The sequence below is a fragment of the Haliotis rubra genome, unplaced genomic scaffold, assembly GCF_003918875.1.
Source record: "Haliotis rubra isolate DU_JTF1 unplaced genomic scaffold, ASM391887v1 Scf829, whole genome shotgun sequence".
NCBI classification, from domain to species: Eukaryota; Metazoa; Mollusca; class Gastropoda; order Lepetellida; family Haliotidae; genus Haliotis; species Haliotis rubra.
The window spans coordinates 170911-192990 of NW_025767556.1; the positions used below are offsets into that span (position 1 = coordinate 170911).

The 22080-nt window shown below is 40.9% G+C and overlaps 1 protein-coding gene across 6 annotated transcripts in view; it reads right to left on the reverse strand.

Annotated features, from left to right (window-relative positions):
• LOC124262238 (platelet-derived growth factor subunit B-like) overlaps nt 1-22080 on the reverse strand; it is a 75311-nt gene that overhangs the window by 11744 nt on the left and 41487 nt on the right. The window contains exons 3-4 of one of the 6 annotated variants that reach the window (XR_006894529.1): nt 12610-12696; nt 3043-3319 (exon numbers count right to left, since the gene is read on the reverse strand). The gene's annotated coding sequence lies outside the window, so the exon portion shown is untranslated. Of the gene's footprint in view, nt 1-3042; nt 3320-3858; nt 4440-4472; nt 4490-4722; nt 4800-6944; nt 6961-7563; nt 7670-12609; nt 12697-22080 lie in introns of those variants that run through there. The other 5 variants (XM_046696718.1, XM_046696721.1, XM_046696719.1 and 2 more) reach the window with 5 other exon arrangements.

A 22080-nucleotide genomic window follows, 5' to 3' on the forward strand; every position in this document is an offset into this window, starting at 1 on the left:
GACATATTCAGACATTGCTAGTGAAACCTTCAGTGAGATGGACCCGTGAAGATCCGGGTTAGAATTGATCTTCAGTAACCCATGCTTGTCGTAAGAGGCGACTAACATCGTATCCCAATTGCATAGATCGATGCTCATGCTGTTAATCACTAGATTGTCTGGTCCAGACTCGATTAGTTACAGACCGCCGCCATATAGCTAGACTATTGTAGTGTGCGACGTAAAGCTAAACTCATTCATTCATTCAGTGAGAAGGTTTGAATTCGATGTGTTTTATGATTGAAGAGCAATAGCAACTTTGACCAGCGACAAGAGGAAACACAAATACAGATAAGATGGGCAGTGTGAAAACGTCGGTATCAATACCAATACCAATTAATTTATTAATTATATATTTATCACTGTCCGTAGTAAGCTCAAATAGGCCCCTGCATCATTAAGAAGCATTAGGCTAGCGGGACAGTGAACAGTATGAGCGGGTTTTGCATGGCCATTCCACTTTTGCGTGTGGTTACATTCCGTACATTGTGGACCACAACAAGGCAATATATAGACTACTGTCATCACATCAGAGCGTGGATACCGCTTTCCTATACCTCTGACATTTTAACTGTATCTTGATTTCCTAGTCGGGAACTATTTGTAAACAGCGTAGACAGCCCATTATTAAATCCGTCATTATTAAATCCGACATTATTAAATTCAAAATTTCGGCATAACAGTGCAAGGTCAACATCTTTTGCATGACGTAAATATTACAACATAATGTCAATATAAATTTGTTTCCTACGTGTAAGTTCATGTACATTAACAATGTGTATATGTTTGCACCATATATAATGGTATATACAGAGGGGAGACGTATTGTTGCAGCATATACAATCGTATATACAGAGGGGAGACGTATTGTTGCACCATATACAATCGTATATGCAGAGGGGAGACGTATTGTTGCAGCATATCAAACCCGGACATTCATTTTTCGACGATAACAATTCCATTTAATGGAACACTCATGTACCTGCCTGTTAACTAGATATGAAACATATCTGAGATATATAATATAAACATGTATTATTTTCTTACATGGAATATAGGGGTGGTGGGGTAGTCTAGTGGTTAAAGCGTTCGATGAAGACCCTGGTTCGATTCCCCGCATGGGTGCAATGTGTGAAGCCCATTTCTGGTGTCCCCCGCGGGAATATGGCTAAACGCGGCGTAAAACTAAACTCACTCCCTACATGGTATATTTAAAACGAATAAAATCAAGCAGGCACCTACATATTCAGCGTGTCAGCCTCGATCAGCCACGCTATTGCGAATAGTTCGTCAGCTACAATGGGTGAATAGAAATGTCGCTATCTGGAGGTGTGGCCTGCACCGCGCCCGAGACGACAGGTAAACATGTCCTTCTCGACAGGGAGTGATATTTAAACATATTGTAGGTGATATTCGTTCATGAAAGGAGGACAGAAAACCACCCATTCAATTTACAAGGTATTTATATAAGGATTAGATCGATCATTAGGGAGTGTCCATGTCATTCATATGTCGTTTTTTGAATGACACAAAGCAACCTGTTTTAAAAGGGTGTGTTAAAAGTTTGTACCTAGGTGTGTCCCAAATAAAGGTACATGCTCGTGTCCCTTTGGCAACTTGAAATCTATCACAATGAAAGGGGGAGCCTTTCACATTCACATAATTCAGAACTGGACAGTGTATGAAACAATACCAACTTTCTATTAAGTGAGATGTTGGCAATTTAATCATATTAACTATATTTCATTATTAAAATATATGTTACACCTCTAATTAAACCTTTTTCTGGTAAAACCAACTATTTATGTTCAACGTCAACATCAATAACACGAACTACGTCAACATCATGAATCGGGAACGTCTCAGGCTAAGCTTCTATCACTTCCATAAAAAACCGGAAACAAAAATGTTGATCAAAGTCCTGCGCATGTTCAAACATGGTTGCAGAAACGCCATCTTGATAAAAGAAAGCTAATCAGTCAGGATGACTAACTAAACTGAAATGATAATCCCATCCGCTGTCATGGAAACCTATCAAAACAAAATCAAAAACGAACTTTACCACCTGTCTGTTTCCAAGATAAGACGGAGGCACATTCCTGCGTTCTTGGACGCAGGAGCTTTTGTTGTGTGAAGGGGTTAGAGAAATCACACTACGGACCACTAAAAACAAACGTTTGCGTAGATGCATTTGAAACACTGAATAGATGATCATTTGTTTTTTTAAAACATCCGTGCACTGCCAATCACTATAATCCGCAGAAATAGCTAACCATTATCATAAGAATACTTCCATCGCATATTACAAAAAAGTAATTTTAACAATTTCTACATGAAAACCTTTATTTGTATTCAGAACACTGAAAAACCTGAGATTCGATCGCTATCAATTTCTGCTTAATGCTTTGTAAAAAGACTCACTTATGGATACACGATACTCAACCATTAAACATGTGGCGTGGTATTTAACCATTACACGTGGAAATCATGATAAATATCGATTTTATGTTTACATATGGTATATTGACTTAGTCATTTGTAATTGTTTGATGTTTATAAACACTACTTTTATGAGCCAAGGTTTAGCATCATATGACATTACACAAATTATTAGATCGTACCAGTTGCCACGTTTTATTCACAAATATAGAGAAGGTACCAATTATATAAATTCATGAAGCATGAGACCTTTTCAATCCAATCAAAGCATTCCGAGAAACGAAATTGAGGATGGGTAATGTTCTGCTTGTTGTACACAGCAACATTGTCAGGAAACGTCGGTACCAACAGGATCAGGGCTCTTGAGAATTCATTGTAAGAAAACAAAATATATATAAAATATAATCCGGATCGACGAGATCCAGACCAACGATGTATTACTGTATAAAACAACAAACTACAAACACTATCAAACCATCAACTATTTAAACTCAATTCAACGACAGTTAATTAATTCCAAAAAAGGGCGTTGTTTTCAGTAAGGTAATAGTAAGATATACTTACTTTTAATTGTGTTGCCTCAACTATATCCACTATTCCTGGTGCGTGTTCGCTCGAACCGAAATTGTTGTTTATGATCAAACCACCACAGGAAGCTATTATTAGAAACAAAATACATTGACCCGTCACTCGCATCATTTTGGACTTATTCCAATGTCCTCTGGCCCCGCATTTAGGACAGCAAACCCGTCCACAATTTGCCTTTTTACTTTTAACTTCCGGTAATTCCACTTCCGTTTGACCAGTATCCGGTTCCGGTTGACCAGTTGACCAGTGAACACTGTAAGAAAAGGGAACACATGATGAAACACATTTCCAACACAAGAATCGGCGTCTCAACCTCCACAGGAAGACCTTGCATAAGATAGTAGAAACATTTTCTCGAAGCTGACGATATTTAAAATTGAGTTTATCTCTTCAATGGGGCTGTCGGCTGGGACACACTGTGTGAAGCTCTGAGGAGTTATTAACCGTCCCTAATAACCGCCGCAGTACTTGATAGCTTCTTTATCAACATCGCCTCCTTGTTAAAAGAACTAGCATTATTAAACACGGAAGTCAGGTCCTGCAGAACTGCACTCATTAAGATACAAAAAGCCATGAATACATCCTCGACAATAAGGGAACGCTAAGTAGGCTACCTTTGTGATTTAACACACAAACCGACATACAACAACTTTAATTGTCATACTAAACATGAGTTGAACGAAACAAAAATGCCTTTTGATCTAAATCTAGCCACAATATAAGAACACGAGGCCATCGGCTTGTACGTGAGATAATAAATTTGAATAACAATCTCGTAAAGTTGATAACTACCTTCAGGCGAGAATATGTTACAGCGAGTCGACACTCCTGGGTTCACAGCTATTAACGGATGTCATATTATCCTCAAGTTCATATTCAGATGATGAGGACAGTCATTGGTCCTTAGTACAGGTTAGGCTCAGCCACGTGGCCACCGTTCTATATATTGAAGACTACCAAAGCGTGTGGCCTCGTCGGATTGTCGGAAATAGACAATCACACGACATCCCAGCTGGCACGTCTTTCAGACAAACACGCAGATGATGTCATGACCCGTTGCCAGGAATCACACAGACACTTCGAACACATGTCGCGATTGTCCAACTCCAGTTCAATAGACCTATGTCCTCCTTGGCTGTTGGTATGCCACCTTATAACACAATATGTTCCTGGAGAGAATCCGTGTCTTTTATACGCGCATTGAGGACTTAGTGTAACTCGAGAATTGAGGCATAATCGCCGGCTACGCGCTTCCGACATTCCTTTGGATCGTGCATGTCATGTAAGCCAGCATACTCATCCATTGAGATCTCCCCGCTCTCTCCCTTAACACGTTAAACTAGGATTGCTGAGTTTGTGCCGTAGGTTGGCGGAAAACCATACCCGTTCACGTAAAACGTACATACCTTTAACAAACAGGACGCGCTAAACAACCAAACATACCTACTCTTCTCAATTAACTGTGTCGAGTTCGCTCCTGAGAATGTCTGAGCAAATTTAATGTATGTTTTGAACCGTAACACCAAAATAAAAGCCACATCTATTTCTCAACTGGCAATGAGCCGCAAAGTGCATCCAAGCAGATTATAACATGGTGAAAAAATACAACTAAAAAACCCAAATACGTAAGAGTGTGAAAATGGAAAAAAGGTGTACCTGAACTCCTAGAGTGAAATGATAGATCGATGTAATGCGGGCCACGTTGTGTGGTATTTAAATTACAACGATTGCTTCACTTTGCATGAGCCTTGCATCATCCTCTATTCACACGTATGCTCACCTGTCATTAATGAGACGTGCAGCGACTCAAGTCAGCACTCGCAAAGGTATAAAAAGAAATCAAGTATTCAAACTGCAATGAAACTTTATTCTTATCGAATGTCTATTGAGAAGACTGAATAACATCCTGTTGGCACTCTTGTATATGCATTCACACACATTCAAGCGTTCGATGACATTGGAGTGTGTGAGGTTATTCTTGTCAGGACAAGAGTACTTTCTCTGTGACCATTCGCGAAACTTCAAACCAATCATTCGAGATGCAATTTTGAGTTTGTAGATCGGTGCATTGTTTTGGACGCAGAACGCAGAACGCAGATTCCAACTCTTAACACATAAATATCGCGAAGAAATGGACTGTTCCTTTCCACGTATTACCGTTGAGATACATATACCAGAAACATATATCTTACAGCAATAAATACACGCCTGATACGGTTATAACGAACCATAGGTACCGCAAATTTTAGTTCGTTATAACCATTGTTCGTTGTAAGCATATCGACTAAACATGTACAGCAATTAGCCAAGACAAACATCGTCACATCTGGTTCGTTATATCCACTGTAACCGTGTTCGTTATAACCAGAGTTGACTGTATATGTCAATCTACCTATGTAGGACTACTGAACTGAAGAAGAGATGTTAACTATATATTGCAGCAACAACATGCACACTCCAGCTATGAACATGTGGTGTCGTGCTGGCGATATACATACAATTATATGGTATAGGGAGCTTTTAAATAATATTCAAATAACCGATGGGAAATGACATCTCTGATAACAAAGTACATATACCACAAAGGCATACGACATCGTTCATACCCACTTACACATACCTTTCATTTCCCCACACACACACACACACACGCACCACATACACACCGATATAAATACTAGAGGTATTCTGTTTATTCTAGACTAACAACTCTAGACTTGCTTCATTTAGGGCTTTAGCATTGCAGAGAGTGCAATAATGTGAAAGTAATTGGGCTCAGGGACCGTGAGACAAACTATGTTTATTCTTGTATCCATCTTGTCATAGGGTATATTAGACCTATAATAATGACATACATATACGTAGAAATTAAACATGGCCTTTTGTAACGTCAGACCTTAAATAACGTCATTCATTTTAAGATAAAGAAGAACTATACCTTTACCTGATGACAATACTTGTAAGGTAAGGGTATATTAGACCTATAATAATGGCATACATTTTAAGATAAAGAAGCACTATACCTTTACCTGATGACAATACTTGTAAGGTAAGGGTATATTAGACCTATAATAATGACATACATTTTAAGATAAAGAAGCACTATACCGTTACCTAATGACAATGCTTGTAAGGAAAGGGTATATTAAACCTATAATAATGGCATACATTTTAAGATAAAGAAGCACTATACCTTTACCTGATGACAATACTTGTAAGGTAAGGGTATATTAGACCTATAATAATGGCATACATTTTAAGATAAAGAAGCACTATACCTTTACCTGATGACAATACTTGTAAGGTAAGGGTATATTAGACCTATAATAATGACATGCATTTTAAGATAAAGATGCACTATGCCTTTACCTGATGACAATACTTGTAAGGTAAGGGTATATTAGACCTATAATAATGGCATACATTTTAAGATAAAGATGCACTATGCCTTTACCTGATGACAATACTTGTAAGGTAAGGGTATATTAGACCTATAATAATGACATACATTTTAAGATAAAGAAGCACTATACCGTTACCTAATGACAATGCTTGTAAGGAAAGGGTATATTAAACCTATAATAATGACATACATATACGTAGAAATTAAACATGGTCTTTTGTAACGTCATACCAATATCTTAAACATTTTAAGAACACTACAAGTGAGTATGGTTTTAGCAAAATTTCAGCAATATCACGCCGAGAGACACAAGGAATGGGCTTCAACAATTAGTACATAAGAACACGTACATTTCTATTTCAGAATAAAAGTGAATGAATATCACAGTTATGGCAGCAATAAGTTATTCCCAATCTTACATAAGGTATACATTGCAATAAGTAAGAAACTGGAAAAGGTCGCATACAGTACTCACAAAGTGGAATGCCTCAAGCCCAAACTTCCAAACCGCCCCACGGTGTCTTAACGCGTCTCGCAAAAACATGATCAAGTTTATTTAGTCAACATCTGGTGCGAATTAAATATGCTCGTATTCCTAATATTGCACATGCTTCATTTCAAATTGCTCATTTAGGCCGTTTGCAAGCTGAAGTAATGAGACAAGGTTCTGACCTTCGACCCTACTTCTTACCAAGGGCTTATTTTATGAAGGCGACAATTCCTGGCTTTGAAACTAGTCCTTGAAAAGCATATCCTTCCTCCTAACTCTGTCAGTGCCATGAGGCATTGGGATTTGTCGACGCGGGTAACAAGCGACTGGAATAGTTTTCAGACTTCCGATATGGCTACTGTAGCTAACCTGGTAGACAATGAACATATCCCTTATTGCTTTGCTTGTTGTGTGACGCCACAATCAACACTATTTCAGCTACAAGAGACACCAGTGACTTACGTGTACAAAGATAACACTCATCATAACACGAATCTGTATGAGTCGAATTTCGTCGCCATCTACACAGAAAAAAAGTGTTCTAAAGAAAGATTAGTGCCTAAAGTAAGCACATATTGGCCACCAACACAGTAGACACACATACCTCAACACGGCTGTTTCAAGTGCCTTACAACATCAACTGATTCAGTAGACATCAACTGTTAATATCCTTTCCGCCAGTGTAATCGTATAAAGCTCGTATTCTTTTCTACGTGTGCTGAAGGGTGTCTCGCTTGTGTAGTGTCACCACTTGAAAATGTTACATAGATGACTCAGGGACAAGATACATAATCAGATGCAGCTGAATAACTTTACATCAGTAGCTGACCTTCTAACTGAATAGAATTACTGGCCGTTATGTACTTGATGGCCGCATGTAGGGGACATCTGTAGCCGTAGGCTGGCATATGCGTCAGTTGCCGTGGTGTAAACATATGGTGTGCTTACAGGAATTGTGTTGTGTTGTCTCGATGTGATGTAGTGAGATGTGTTGTCTAGTTCATGGATTGTGTTGTGGTGTCTCGATGTGAAGTAGTGCATCGTTTTGTTCAGTGCATGGATTGTGTTGTGGTGTCTCCATGTGATGTAGTGCGTTGTGTTGTCTAGTGCATGGATTGTGTTGTTGGGTCTCGATATGATGTAGTGAGTTGTGTTGTCTAGTGCATGGATTGTGTTGTGGTGTCTCGATATAATGTAGTGAGTTGTGTTGTCTAGTGCATGGATTGTGTTGTGGTGTCTCGATATAATATAGTGAGTTGTGTTGTCCAGTGCACGGATTGTGTTGTTGTGTATCGATATGATGTAGTGTGTCGTGCTATTCAGTGCTTTGGCTTTGTTGTGGTGTCTCAATGTGAAGTAGTAAATTGTGTTGTCTAGTGCATGGATTGTGTTGTTGGGTCTCGATATGATGTAGTGAGTTGTGTTGTCTAGTGCATGGATTGTGTTGTGGTGTCTCGATATAATGTAGTGAGTTGTGTTGTCTAGTGCATGGATTGTGTTGTGGTGTCTCGGTATAATGTAGTGAGTTGTGTTCTCTAGTTCATGGATTGTGTTGTGGTGTCTCGATGTGAAGTAGTGCATCGTGTTGTTCAGTGCATGGATTGTGTTGTGGTGTCTCAATGTGAAGTAGTGCATCGTGTTGCCCAGTGCATGGATTGTGTTGTGGTGTCTCGATATGATGCAGTGAGTTGTGTTGTCTGGTGCATGGATTGTGTAGTGGTGTCTCAATGTGAAGCAGTGTGTCACGTTGTTCAGTGCATGGATTGTGTTGTGGTGTCTCGATATGATGTAGTGAGTTGTGTTGTTCAGTGCATGGATTGTGCTGTGGTGTCTCGATGTGATGTAGTGTGTTGTGTTATTCAGTGCTTTGGCTTTGTTGTGGTGTCTCAATGTGAAGTAGTGCATCGTGTTGTCTAGTGCATGGATTGTGTTGTGGTGTCTCTATGTCAAGTAGTGCATCGTGTTGTCCAGTGCATGGATTGTGTTGTGGTGTCTCAATGTGAAGTAGTGCATCGTGTTGTTCAGTGCATGGATTGTGTTGTGGTCTCTCAATGTGAAGTAGTGCATCGCTCTGTCCAGTGCATGGATTGTGTTTAGGTGTCTCTATATGATGTAGTGAGTTGTGTTGTCTAGTGCATGGATTGTGTTGTTGGGTCTCGATGTGATGTAGTGAGTTGTGTTGTCTATTGCATGGATTGTGTTTAGGTGTCTCGATATGATGGAGTGAGTTGTGTTGTCTAGTGCATGGATTGTGTTTAGGTGTCTCGATATGATGTGGTGAGTTGTGTTGTCTAGTGCATGGATTGTGTTTAGGTGTCCCGATATGATGTGGTGAGTTGTGTTATATTGTATCCCCAGTACCAAATATTGCTTTATTTTTCTCTTGATATCTTTACAAGAAAATATCAGTTAACCCCACCCCTCAACATACACCCCCAAAACCCCAGCCCTCGTTAAACTTGATTCTGAATAAACGTACCTCGCCACATACTGCTATTTACACAAAGGAAGTTACATCTGCAGATATACATCTGCATGTCGTGTCTGTATGTACAGGTATCTAGATGGATTAAAGCCATATGCGAGATTTGTGATTTCAGTGCTAACTGTTTACATATATCGTATGTAGGACCTAGATGATACTGTATACATAAACGTTATATCGAATCATGTCATATCAAACATACAGCTGTAATAACATTTACATAAAAACATATCATCTCATGAATAAATATCTGTAACATTAACTATTTACATATCTTTGATTTAATGAGTAATAAGGATGTTAGCATCGTTTTTACATCACTTCTCTTCAGTGGAGATATGGAGGCGAGCTTTGTGATTCCCAGTAAGAGAAGGCCAATCGGGGTTTTAGGTTACCCGGGTTCCGCGGGTCACGGGTCATGATGGTGTAAGGATCTCGGAAGTAGGGTTGTAAAAACGCCGTGAAGAAACACCAGTACTCAATATCGTCATATCACGTGACTGCTCGTATCCCCGTTTTTTTGTGATGGATCCAATGTGTTTGGTTTTACGCTACTTTGGCAATATTTCAGGCAAATCACAATGTGGACTTCAGTAATTGTCATCACATATTGTACCTTTGTAGGGGACTGTTGCTCAACAAACTAAAGGTAAATCACTTGGGTGCTTCAGCGACCTGCTCTCATCGAATACCAATATTCGATGTTTACGTGTATTGTCTGTCAGTATGGCGTAATTAATATTGGTCCAATTTATCATCTCATCAAATGTATGATACATGCCTTACTCTTTACCGACAAAAGACCCATGAAGATCCGGGCTTAATTGATCTTCAAAAATCCATGCGCGTCGTAATAGGCGACTAACGGGATCGCTGACTTCGCTGACACATGTGTTCGTATGCTCGATCGATGTTCATGATGTCAATCACTGGATTGTCTGGTCCAGACACGATTATTTACTGACCGCCGTCATATAGATGACATATTCTCGAGTGTGGTGTCATACGATAAATAAATTGGGACGCTATTGCCATATATGCATCCCTGTAGTCCAGATCGAATAAGGGGCGGTGGGGTAGTCTTGTGGTTAGAGCGTTTGCTCATCCAAACGAAAAACCCAAGTTCGATTCCCCACAGGTGCAAAAATATCTGCACTCTTATTGTCTAGAGCTTCAGGTAACTCGACATCTATTCGAAACTCCGAAGGTATCGTGTTAAGGAGATTTCATTTTGAAATAAGTGGTGTATGGTCCATGGTCCATAAGTGGAGTATATCAATTCCTTACTTACTATAAGTGAATACAAAAGGTTTTCTGGTATATAAGTAGAGGTCATTTCCAAATTTAACGCATCAGTCACAAAAAAGATGCCCGATGCAATTCCCTATTTTGACTTCTATCGGTTTTCGTGTATTTTTCAAATGAACGAGTGACATGCCTCTGCATGTATTTACTACGGGTAGCACCGGTGGAGCAGGATACGCTCCCCTTTTCACGAGCACATGATATCATCACTTTTTAAAATAGTTGTTCACCTTTATTTATATTTTATACGTCACATACGTAGTTCGTAAAGGTTTAAACCGCCTTACTTAGACCCGAGAAGATACGGGTTAGAATTGACCTTCAGTGATTCATGACGTAAAAGGCGATTAACGGGATCGGGTGGTCAGGCTTGCTGACTTGGATGACACATGTCATCTGTTCCCAATTGCGTAGATCGATGCTCATGCTGTTGATCACTGAATTGTCTGGTCCAGACTCGACTTATTTACAGACCGCACCATATAGCTGGACTATTGCTGAGTACGGTGTAAAACTAAACTCACTCACTCACCTAAACCGCTTTACTGGTTATGCATCTCATCTACGTACAAACTACTGATGTATATATCAAATACACAAATGATATTGAATAACAAACTAATGCAACCTATCAACTTTAACCCGACCCCAGTCTGAACCAGGGCCTAGATTTTCGAAGCTCTCTTAGCGCTAAGACAGTCGTAAGTGCCATACATTAACATTAACTTACGACTATCTTAGCGCTAAAAGAGCTTCGAAAATCTAGGCCCTGTACTTCAAGATCGAGATCTTAGCACTGAAGGTTCTGTAAGTCTTAGCTACTACGGCTTTGAGGAACCGGCCCTAATCTTTTTGGAAAGTCTAAATTTGCCAGAGTCATAAAAGTTGAAATTATTTTAAACCATGTTAGCTTCTCTGCGAGTAGAACACACGATATGACGTCATTTCACGCTCCAAGACAGGAAGATTTATTTAATTTTTCAAAAAACAAAGTAGTTATTTCTCAAACGATATTTATACACAAAACGGTTATCAGCACATGAATCGTTTTAAACTCAAAAAAGGATATTTACACAACTGGAAACACATCCCACAAATAAATTAGATATTTCACAGACGGAAATTATTTATTTAAATTATATTGGAAACACTCAGACGATAACACTTGAACATGTCCGTAAACAGCGAAGCGATCATATGCCAACATCTGTAACGCATTATTTCGGTGCCTTCATCACGTCACGATTTGGAAATACGTATTTCTCTATGCACCTTTACTGGCTTTCATTCTATCAGTTGTAGTACGTGGTTTACCGATCACCGGAGACCTAATTATAGAATGGAAATGATATTCGTGCGGAGAATGTGTAAAGATAGTGAGAGAATGAATACTGCTTAACGCCGCAGTCAATGTTTTTTTCCAAAGCCTATAAGTTACCCACACAGCGTAAGACAAAACAAGTGGTTGGTGCGATGAACAACATTCAAGTTACGATGGTAAACCGATGGTATGATTTGCTGTTTTACGCCGCACGCAGCAGTATTCCAGCTATATGGCGGCGGTCTGTATATAATCGAGTCTGGACCAGACAATCCAGTGATCAACAGCAGTAGCATCAATCTCCGCAATTGGGATACGATGACATGTGTCAGCCAAGTAAGCGAGCCTGACCACCCGATCCCGTTAGTCGCCTCTTACGACAAGCATGGGTTACTGAAGATCAATTTTACCCCGGATCTTCATAGGTAGAATGCTGATGGAATTTTAAAACGGGTGTATAACAGTCGACCTTGATATTACTTAGTGAGAGCAAAGTGAATCACTGAACTATTCAGATGGATGAAATATAGGTGTCTTACCTTCCATGATGAAGACAGGTGGTGTAATGATTTGCCGTGTAGAGCACCACTGATCGCCTTGCCCGTCTCCGACCACCGCCTGAGGGCCTGAAATGTGCAACGGCACGCAGGGTTACTGACTGGGGCGCTAACTATAGTAGTTGTAGGGATGACGTTGTAGTAGACGTAGCAGTAGAATGCTACATGTACATGTAGCAGCAGGTGTAGTAGCTGGGTGCTTCTTGTCGAGTAGTAGCAGCTGCAGCGGCAGGGCGCTACGTATGAAGTCAAGTCAACTACTACTACTACTACTACTACTAGTAGTAGTAGTAGTAATAGTAGTAGTAAGCTGCTACCTATATATAAGTTGTTGACGTAGTAGTAGGAAGCTACTTATGTTGTAGTAGAAGAGAGTGAGTGAGTTTAGCTTTTAGCAATATTACAGCAATATCACATCGGGGGACACCAGAAATGGGCTTCACACATTGTATCCATGTGGGGAATCGAACCCGGGTCTTCGGTTTGACGAGCGGACGTTTTAACCACAAGGCTACCCCACCGCCCCTGGTAGTTGAAGAAGACGTAGTAGTCGTATTCTACTTATATAGGGGTAGTAGATGTAGTAGTAGGTTGCCTCTTATGTAGTTGAAGATGTAGTAATATTGTGCATCTTTTGTAGTAGTAGTCATCGTAGCAGTACGCTGTCAGGTGATAGTAGATGTAGTAGTGGGTACGTCTTGTCTGCTAGCGGGCGTAGAAGCAATAAGCTACTTATTTAACAGTAATAGACGCAGTTGTAGAGAGCTGCTGATGTAGTAGACAACGCTGTGATGTGGTGCTACTTATGCAGTAGCAGACGTTGTAGCATTGCACATCTGAAGTTGTAAGCTGCTAGGTGATAGTAGATGTAGTAGTAGGGTGCGTCGTATGTGGTAGTTGACGTAGAGCCAATAAGTTATTTATGTTATAGTAATAGAAATAGACTTTAGCAGCTACGTACTAGACGTAATAGTAGGATGCTACTTGTGTAGTTGAATCTACAGGAAGGGCAGCAGTAGTCACAGTAGCAGCAGTGGTGGTGGTGGTGGTAGTAGTAGTAGTAGTAATAGTAGTAGTAGTAGTAGTAATTGCAGTAGTAGCAGAATTAGAGTAGTAGTAGTAGTAGTAGTAGTAATTGCAGTAGTAGCAGAATTAGTAGTAGAGTTCACCATGTAATCACATTAATATTGATCAACACTTTAACATCCATTATTACAGCACCGTGGAGTTAACTGGTACACAATTTTTCATAGAAATGCTTTTAGAAATCTCGACTATTAAAATATGTTAACATCTGGCTAGTAGTAAAATAGTAGTAGTAAAATTGAATAGAATTTGTCAAAATGTCGTCTTTACATGTAAAAACCTATGAAATACGCGAAATGCGATGTGGAGCATGTTTCAGCCTATTGCATCATCATGTCACGAGTGTTCCCAACCATAGCGCTGTCAGATACGGCATCCGCCATAAGCTACGCTGTGCGCAAAGCCTGCATAATTTGAAAGCATGAAATAAAATCTTCACAAAGATCTTCAGATTATGGCTTGATAAAAACACTATTAACTTTGGTTCATGAAAACCTCTGTCACCAAATATGTACATGGACTTGGAGGAGGAATGCCTTGAAGTTTAAATATGAATATAAACCATCTGTGTAATTGGCGGTGAGTCAGACTGTTATAGAAGACGACACTGATTTGTGTTCAGCCACCCACGCCAAATGTATTATGCATCTTGAAGAAGGTCTTTTAACTTAACCAAACGTCAGACAGGTACAAAGGAGAGTTTACCATCCCAGGTAATGCTAAATAAAGTCTAATTGATACCACCCAACCCGAAACGCTCTTGCCTTAAGCCTGCTGCGCTACAAGTCGTAAATTCGTACCGTCTAAACTTAGAAGGAAAGAAAGGTTTGTACAATGACGGTTAAGTGCGTTTACCAAATATGTATCTACTGCGCGGTTCATTTAAGTAAGCTATTAATGAGAGTCACGGGTTCTCAGGCGTAAACAGAGCAAACTCGCGCGAGACTTGCTGCAACAAATGCACCAGCCTGGTCTACTGACCTCTCGACACGAGAGGTCGGCGCGAGACAGACGTATTTTTAGCTCAAGTAACATCCCTACATGAACATAGGCTTTGCGCTGTAAGTATGCGACCTCCATATTTACAGGGGAAAACGTCAACAAAGACGGCGGAGTCATGGTGCCCAGGTTGCCAGAGCGTGAAGAAGGAACATGCGAAAGTATGAGGAAGGCTTGGGTCACGTGACAGCAGTTCGCAGAGTTCATTTCGCGGGACACGATAATAAAAAAAAAACGTTCTCCGTTTGATGTACGGTTTGGCGGTCGATAAGTGTACCCCAGATTAGATTCTGTTCATGAAAACATGGAAAATGCTAGACGCAGTCCTTAAGGTCACTGACTCCTGAATGTCGTCTGCTATCTTGGCGGACAATAAGGACACTAGCTTGAGATGACAGATGGTGTGCATTTATAGTATTGACAAAGAATATGTGTTACGCTACATTCCCTAGATGGTTCTACATTTATTTTCATATCGTACGAGGTGGGTTAAAATAGACAGCGATCACACCACATCGGGTGAGAGTTGGGACAAGACCTGACCTCAGACACCACTATTGTTGGTGAGGATTACCTGTGAATATTTGTGACCTCTTAACCTTTGTAAATAGAGCACAAAGTACAAACCGATCTGAACTCGAATTAACCAAGGCAAAACCAGTATGTAAACATCAACATTATCATTCCAACCGTAATCGAGTTGCCAAAAGAGTGGTATTAGTAGCGATCTTAAAGGTATTTTAATTGAGCGGAAATGAGAAAATGTACCATGACTAGTTCACACCCGACGGTGTTTGGCGTTGCAGTGTTGAATTAATCGTGTTTTGATATTTTATGAGAGCAGGTGTGGACCGGTTGAGCCATTTCAATATGCATGTACTCTTAGCGCGTTGGAACAATATATTTTTAGTTGTAATGCTTGGTTCAGTAATGAAGCATTGCCTGGTTTACTTTGGGATTTAGCTTACACAGCAGTTTTCATTATTTGGTTCTTTTTTAGTTTCATGTATTTCCGTTACCAAAACTTCCCACTGCTATAAGCTGCAGCATACTTATTCCGACATGATGCTGTGGATGTTGGATGTTGATAGTGGCATATGTTGTTGATGCTGATGGAAGCAGTAGCAATTAATGTTGATATACAGATTGAAGTTGATATTGGTTGGTGATGGTAGGGATTAATGCTCATGTTGGTGGTTGATGATGGCAGGATTGATGCTCATGTTGGTGGTTGATGATGGAAGGGATTGATGCTCATGTTGGTGGTTGATGATGGAAGGGATTGATGCTCATGTTGGTGGTTGATGATGGAAGGATTGATGCTCATGTTGGTGGTTGATGATGGAAGGGATTGATGCTCATGTTGGTGGTTGATGATGGAAGGGATTGATGCTCATGTTGGTGGTTGATGATGGAAGGGATTGATGCTCATGTTGGTGGTTGATGATGGAAGGGATTGATGCTCATGTTGGTGGTTGATGATGGAAGGATTGATGCTCATGTTGGTGGTTGATGATGGAAGGATTGATGCTCATGTTGGTGGTTGATGATGGAAGGATTGATGCTCATGTTGGTGGTTGATGATGGAAGGGATTGATGCTCATGTTGGTGGTTGATGATGGAAGGGATTGATGCTCATGTTGGTGGTTGATGATGGAAGGATTGATGCTCATGTTGGTGGCTGATGATGGAAGGATTGATGCTCATGTTGGTGGTTGATGATGGAAGGGATTGATGCTCATGTTGGTGGTTGATGATGGCAGGATTGATGCTCATGTTGGTGGTTGATGATGGAAGGGATTGATGCTCATCTTGGTGGTTGATGATGGAAGGGATTGATGCTCATGTTGGTGGTTGATGATGGAAGGGATTGATGCTCATGTTGGTGGTTGATGATGGAAGGGATTGATGCTCATGTTGGTGGTTGATGATGGTTTGGATTGATGCTCATGTTGGTGGTTGATGATGGTATGGATTGATGCTCATGCTGGTGGTTGATGATGGTATGGATTGATGCTCATGTTGGTGGTTGATGATGGTATGGATTGATGCTCATGTTGGTGGTTGATGATGGAAGGGATTGATGCTCATGTTGGTGGTTGATGATGGAAGGGATTGATGCTCATGTTGGTGGTTGATGATGGTATGGATTGATGCTCATCTTGGATGTTGATGATGGCAGGGATTGATGCTCATCTTGAATGTTGATGATGGAAGGGATTGATGCTCATGTTGGTGGTTGATGATGGCAGGGATTGATGCTCATATTGGTGGATGAGGATGGCAGGGATTGATGCTCATTTTGGTGGTTGATTATGGCAGGGATTGATGCTCATGTTGGTGGTTGATGATGGCAGGGATTGATGCTCATATTGGTGGATGAGGATGGCAGGGATTGATGCTCATTTTGGTGGTTGATTATGGCAGGGATTGATGCTCATGTTGGTGGTTGATGATGGTAGGGATTGATGCTCATGTTGGTGGCTGATGATGGTAGGGATTGATGCTCATCTTCGATGTTGATGATGGTAGGGATTGATGCTCATGTTGGTGGTTGATGATGGCAGGGATTGATGCTCATTTTGGATGTTGATGATGGTAGGGATTGATGCTCATGTTGGTGGCTGATGATGGTAGGGATTGATGCTCATGTTGATTCGTGGTTGTGGTGGTTGCTGGGATTGTTGGTGTTGAAGGGTTATGATGTGAAGCGTTGAAGTCGTAAATGGTTGAAGGTTGTAGCGGACGATGTTGGTGATGGTGAATCATGCTGTTGATGGCGAGACCAAATTCTGAGGTCGGTGATGCTGATGATCAAGGGTGAGCGAGGTGGTAGTCAGGAGCGAGCAAGCCAATGTTTTCGTGTAAGCCCGATAGTTTTATACTTAAATAGTAGTGAGGGCTTGCCCAACCTTTTTAGCAACAATCATATGTAAGCCCTGGCTTTTCAATAATGGTAGCTACGCCCCTGGAAGTATGGATTGAGGTTGGTGATACCTTTTGTTGAGGAAGGTTGCCCAAACCAACATCAGCTAGCTGATGGGACAGGGATAAGATCATGCTTTTGTAGGCATTACTACGACAAAGCTGAGCACCGCTGTTAGTAATCCAAGGAAGAAGTTGGAAAAACTGAGCTTTTTGACTTCAAGAAGAACAAACCTGAACACATTAAGAAACATTTAGTGAAAAAACGGAAAACCGATAGTTCTGTAGAATGGATTTTACACCCCAATAACCCCAGTTTTAACCTCAGCAAGAAGAACCATGGATTGAAAAGAAACATGCACTTGTATGTCTTAAATATCCTCGCAGATGAAGTAAGACATTATTTGGTAAAGGAAAGGAACCCCCACCAGTCAACACATGCACTGCTCAACAAACATCACACCGCCGTGTCCCGTTGGTGAGGAGTATGTCGCTGATGATGACGTTACCAGAAGGAGGAAGACATCAGATGCCTTTTTCATCTGTATTGACGGTTAATAAATTATTGCTCTCGATTACATAACTTACATATCTAACTTTGTACCATCCGTATTGGAAGTTGGTTGTGGAAGTGTTTTTGGTGCTGTTTTGTCGTGGGGTTCCCTTATCGAAATAAAACGCTATAGGGGGCGTCCTTTGGCGTCACTGTGGATAATTACATCCCCGAAAGATTACAACTGGCGGCCTGGACTGTCATGTGTTGTCAAACGGATATACGCCACGGTCTTATAGAGTGGGATTTGAAAACACCAACTAAACCGTGTTTGAGTTTTTTTTTAATGAAGGGAAAGAGGAACGTAGTTTCCTGTAGATACACCTAGAATTTGGATCCTTGAACCGGCATGCTACGTTTTATCAGTTTTATTTTAATGGAATTATGTTTCATATTGCATAAAAATGACCTTGTATTCAGGATCCATCCCCATGGTGCACATGAAGGAATCGGAACAAGTCTGACCTCCCGATTCTTCTGCTTACTTACACCGATGTTTCTCTCTCTCTCTCTTCATATGCTGTTGTATAACAGCCTGAAAGCATTAACTAGCTCTAGTAGAGCTCTCTACTTACAAGGCTCCACGAACTCTCCGCTCTTCCAGTGAGAAACTGTTAAATATCCCAAAGTACAACTTAAAGTCAGCCCCACATGGGTACAATGTGTGAAGCTCATTTCTAGTGTCCCCCGCCGTGATATTGCTTGAATATTGCTAAAAGCGGAGTAAAACCAAACTCACTCACTCACTTAAAGTCAGTAGGACAGCGCTCTTTCAAATACAGTGCGCCCTCAGTTTGGAATGCTCTCCCAAATGAACTCCGCAATTCCCCTTCTCTAATTTCATTCAAGACCGGTTTAAGAACATTCTTGTTTAAACAAGCTTTCCTTTAATCTGTCCATTCCGTCCCATTTTTGTGAAAGAAATGCGCAAAGAGTCTTTCGGAGATTAGCGCTATATAAATGCTATTCATTATTATTATTAAGAGTTCTGTTCTGTATCTCAGCACAAAGAACAGCTACAGCTCAGAAATCTGGCCAGCTATTCTCGAAACATTCGTAGCCCTACGAACGTCTTAAGCCCATTCTTAACACATTGGCTACGATCAAAGTTAAGAATTCTTAGGGCTACGAACGTTTCGAGAATACGGGCCCTGCACTGTGAGTCACCCTTCTAAAACCATTCATACGTACATAACAATGAATATTTAATATGAATAATTGCGCTTTACAGTTTTAATGCAAAATAGGGATAAAACTGTTCCGAAGTTCTATACCGACGAAGGGTAAATGTGTAAAACCCTCTCTCACCATGCTGTTGGTATAAACATGGCTTAAAACAAGATTATTACTCATACTCCGTACTGCACGTACTGCACTGTGCTAAATAAAAAAAACCATATTGCAACCAATGCTGATAACTTTAACAGCAGAAATTTCGATTTACGTAATAATACTCTGAAGTATAATTAAATCTTTAGTTTTTAGTGTGATACTCGAGGAACCTGTGGGGAAATGCAGAATTTACATAAACAACTCAATTAGGACCGTCTGAAAGCGTTTACCTACGTGAACATACACTCTGCCTTTGAAGTTTGGGGTGTCTGACGCTTAACTTCGTGAAATATTCACCCTTTGTATAATACTGTGCAAACGTAAGTGAAATACTAATGTTTAGGTTGTAGACAAAATTATTTTGGGGAAAAAAGATAAAAGCACCTGATCATGACAGATACGTCTGAAAAAGGGTTTAAAGCAGTTTTCACACACTCGCTATATGATTCTGATTCAGTGGGGAGCGTGCTTTCGTGGATATTCACGCAATCTAGCGCGATGAAAGTCGTAGTTAGATCTGGGACGAAATCACCCCCGCATGTAAGTGCACCTGCACCCTATATGTCTATATGTTGTTACTTGGTACGCGTGTACTTGATGTAGTTGGTTAACCAGATATTTTGATTGGAATTTCTGCTTGATGAAACACGACATATGTTTGATTGCATCTTATCGCATGCGTCCCATTCCCACTGTAATCATGACTTCAAAGAAGGAACATTTCTGGGAAGCGAACACTGATGGCGAAGTGATGTCGTATAGATTAACATGACGCAACTTCGCTATCTTCTGATGGAGTTTGGTGTTTGGTTAGGGCAGGTTACTTTTCTGTCAGGTCTTCAAGACATACGTTTTACCCGTAACCATACCCTACATTTCTCAGCGAATACTCTGAAGTCCCATTAATTTCTACTGGAAGAAATAAGGTTTTTTTCAAACTATTCCAGGGTACACATGCCGCCTTCCCAAGTCACGCATCCGTTCCCTTATACCGTCAACTTTGGGTGTTTGCGCCATATCGTTATACCGTTTTATGAACACATGCGATCGGTATGCTAACAGTAATATGTTCCCGCGCCAATTAAGATGAAACACACACAGACTCGGCCAGTGTACCAGCAACTAGTGATGTGTATCCCCGACCGTGCCTCCGTGGTCAGGTGGACAGAGAATCTGCCTGGGAAGCGGGTTCGATTTTCAACTGAGAGACGTTACAAGATGGTACTTGGTGTTATACTGCCTGGTATCCGCACCATATACGCTCATACACACACACACACACACACACACACACACACACACACACACACACACACACACACACACACACACCATATACACACACCTCGCACAGTCACATGTACGCACGCGCACACACGCACGTGCATGTACGAGTACTGTAATTACTGAGTGTTGTTAAACCCTTTTCACCTTACCCCGGAACTCGTGACAGTGCCACATAACTACAACAACCAACATCGTCAGATTCAATCCTGATCTCCAACCGATACCCCACCAAACATGCTTTCTCCACTTTAACATCATGCAAAACTTGTATCTACAGCCTGGCTCAATATTCCACAGCATAGACTCTATCCAACTCAGTATGATAAATTGGCCTTATCAACTCTTTATATCGCCACTGACTCAGTCAAGTCGAGTCAGCTTGTTCCAACTTCACTGACATAGTCAGCTCGTTATCACTTCACTGATGTAGTAAACTCGTTACTACTCAACTAACCCTGTGAACTATTACCACTCCACTGATCTAGTCAACTCGTTACCGCTCCACTAACACAGTCAACTCGTTACCACTCAACTAACCCTGTGGACTATTACCACTCCACTGATTCAGTCAACTCGTTGCCACTCCACTAACCCAGTCAACTCGTTACTACTCAACTAACCCTGTGAACTATTACTACTCCACTGATCTAGTCAACTCGTTACCACTCCACTAAGCCAGTCAACTCGTTACCACTCAACTAACCCTGTGAACTATTACTACTCCACTGATCTAGTCAACTCGTTACCGCTCCACTAAGCCAGTCAACTCGTTACCACTCAACTAACCCTGTGAACTATTACTACTCCACTGATCTAGTCAACTCATTACCACTCCACTAACCCAGTCAACTTGTTACCACTCAACTAGACCTGTGGACTATTACCACTCCACTGATCTAGTCAACTCGTTACCACTCACCTAACCCTGTGGACTCTTACCACTCCACTAACCAGTCAACTCGTTACCACTCCACTAACCCAGTCAACTCGTTACCACTCCACTAACCAGTCAACTCGTTACCGCTCCACTAACCCAGACAACTCGTTATCACTCCACTAACCCAGTCAACTCGTTACCACTCCACTAACCCAGTCAACTCGTTACCACTCCACTAACCCAGTCAACTCGTTACCACTCCACTGATCTAGTCAACTCGTTACCACTCCACTGATCTAGTCAACTCGTAACCACTCCACTGATCTAGTCAACTCGCTACCGCTCCACTGATCTAGTCAACTCGCTACCGCTCCACTAACCCTGTCAACTCGTT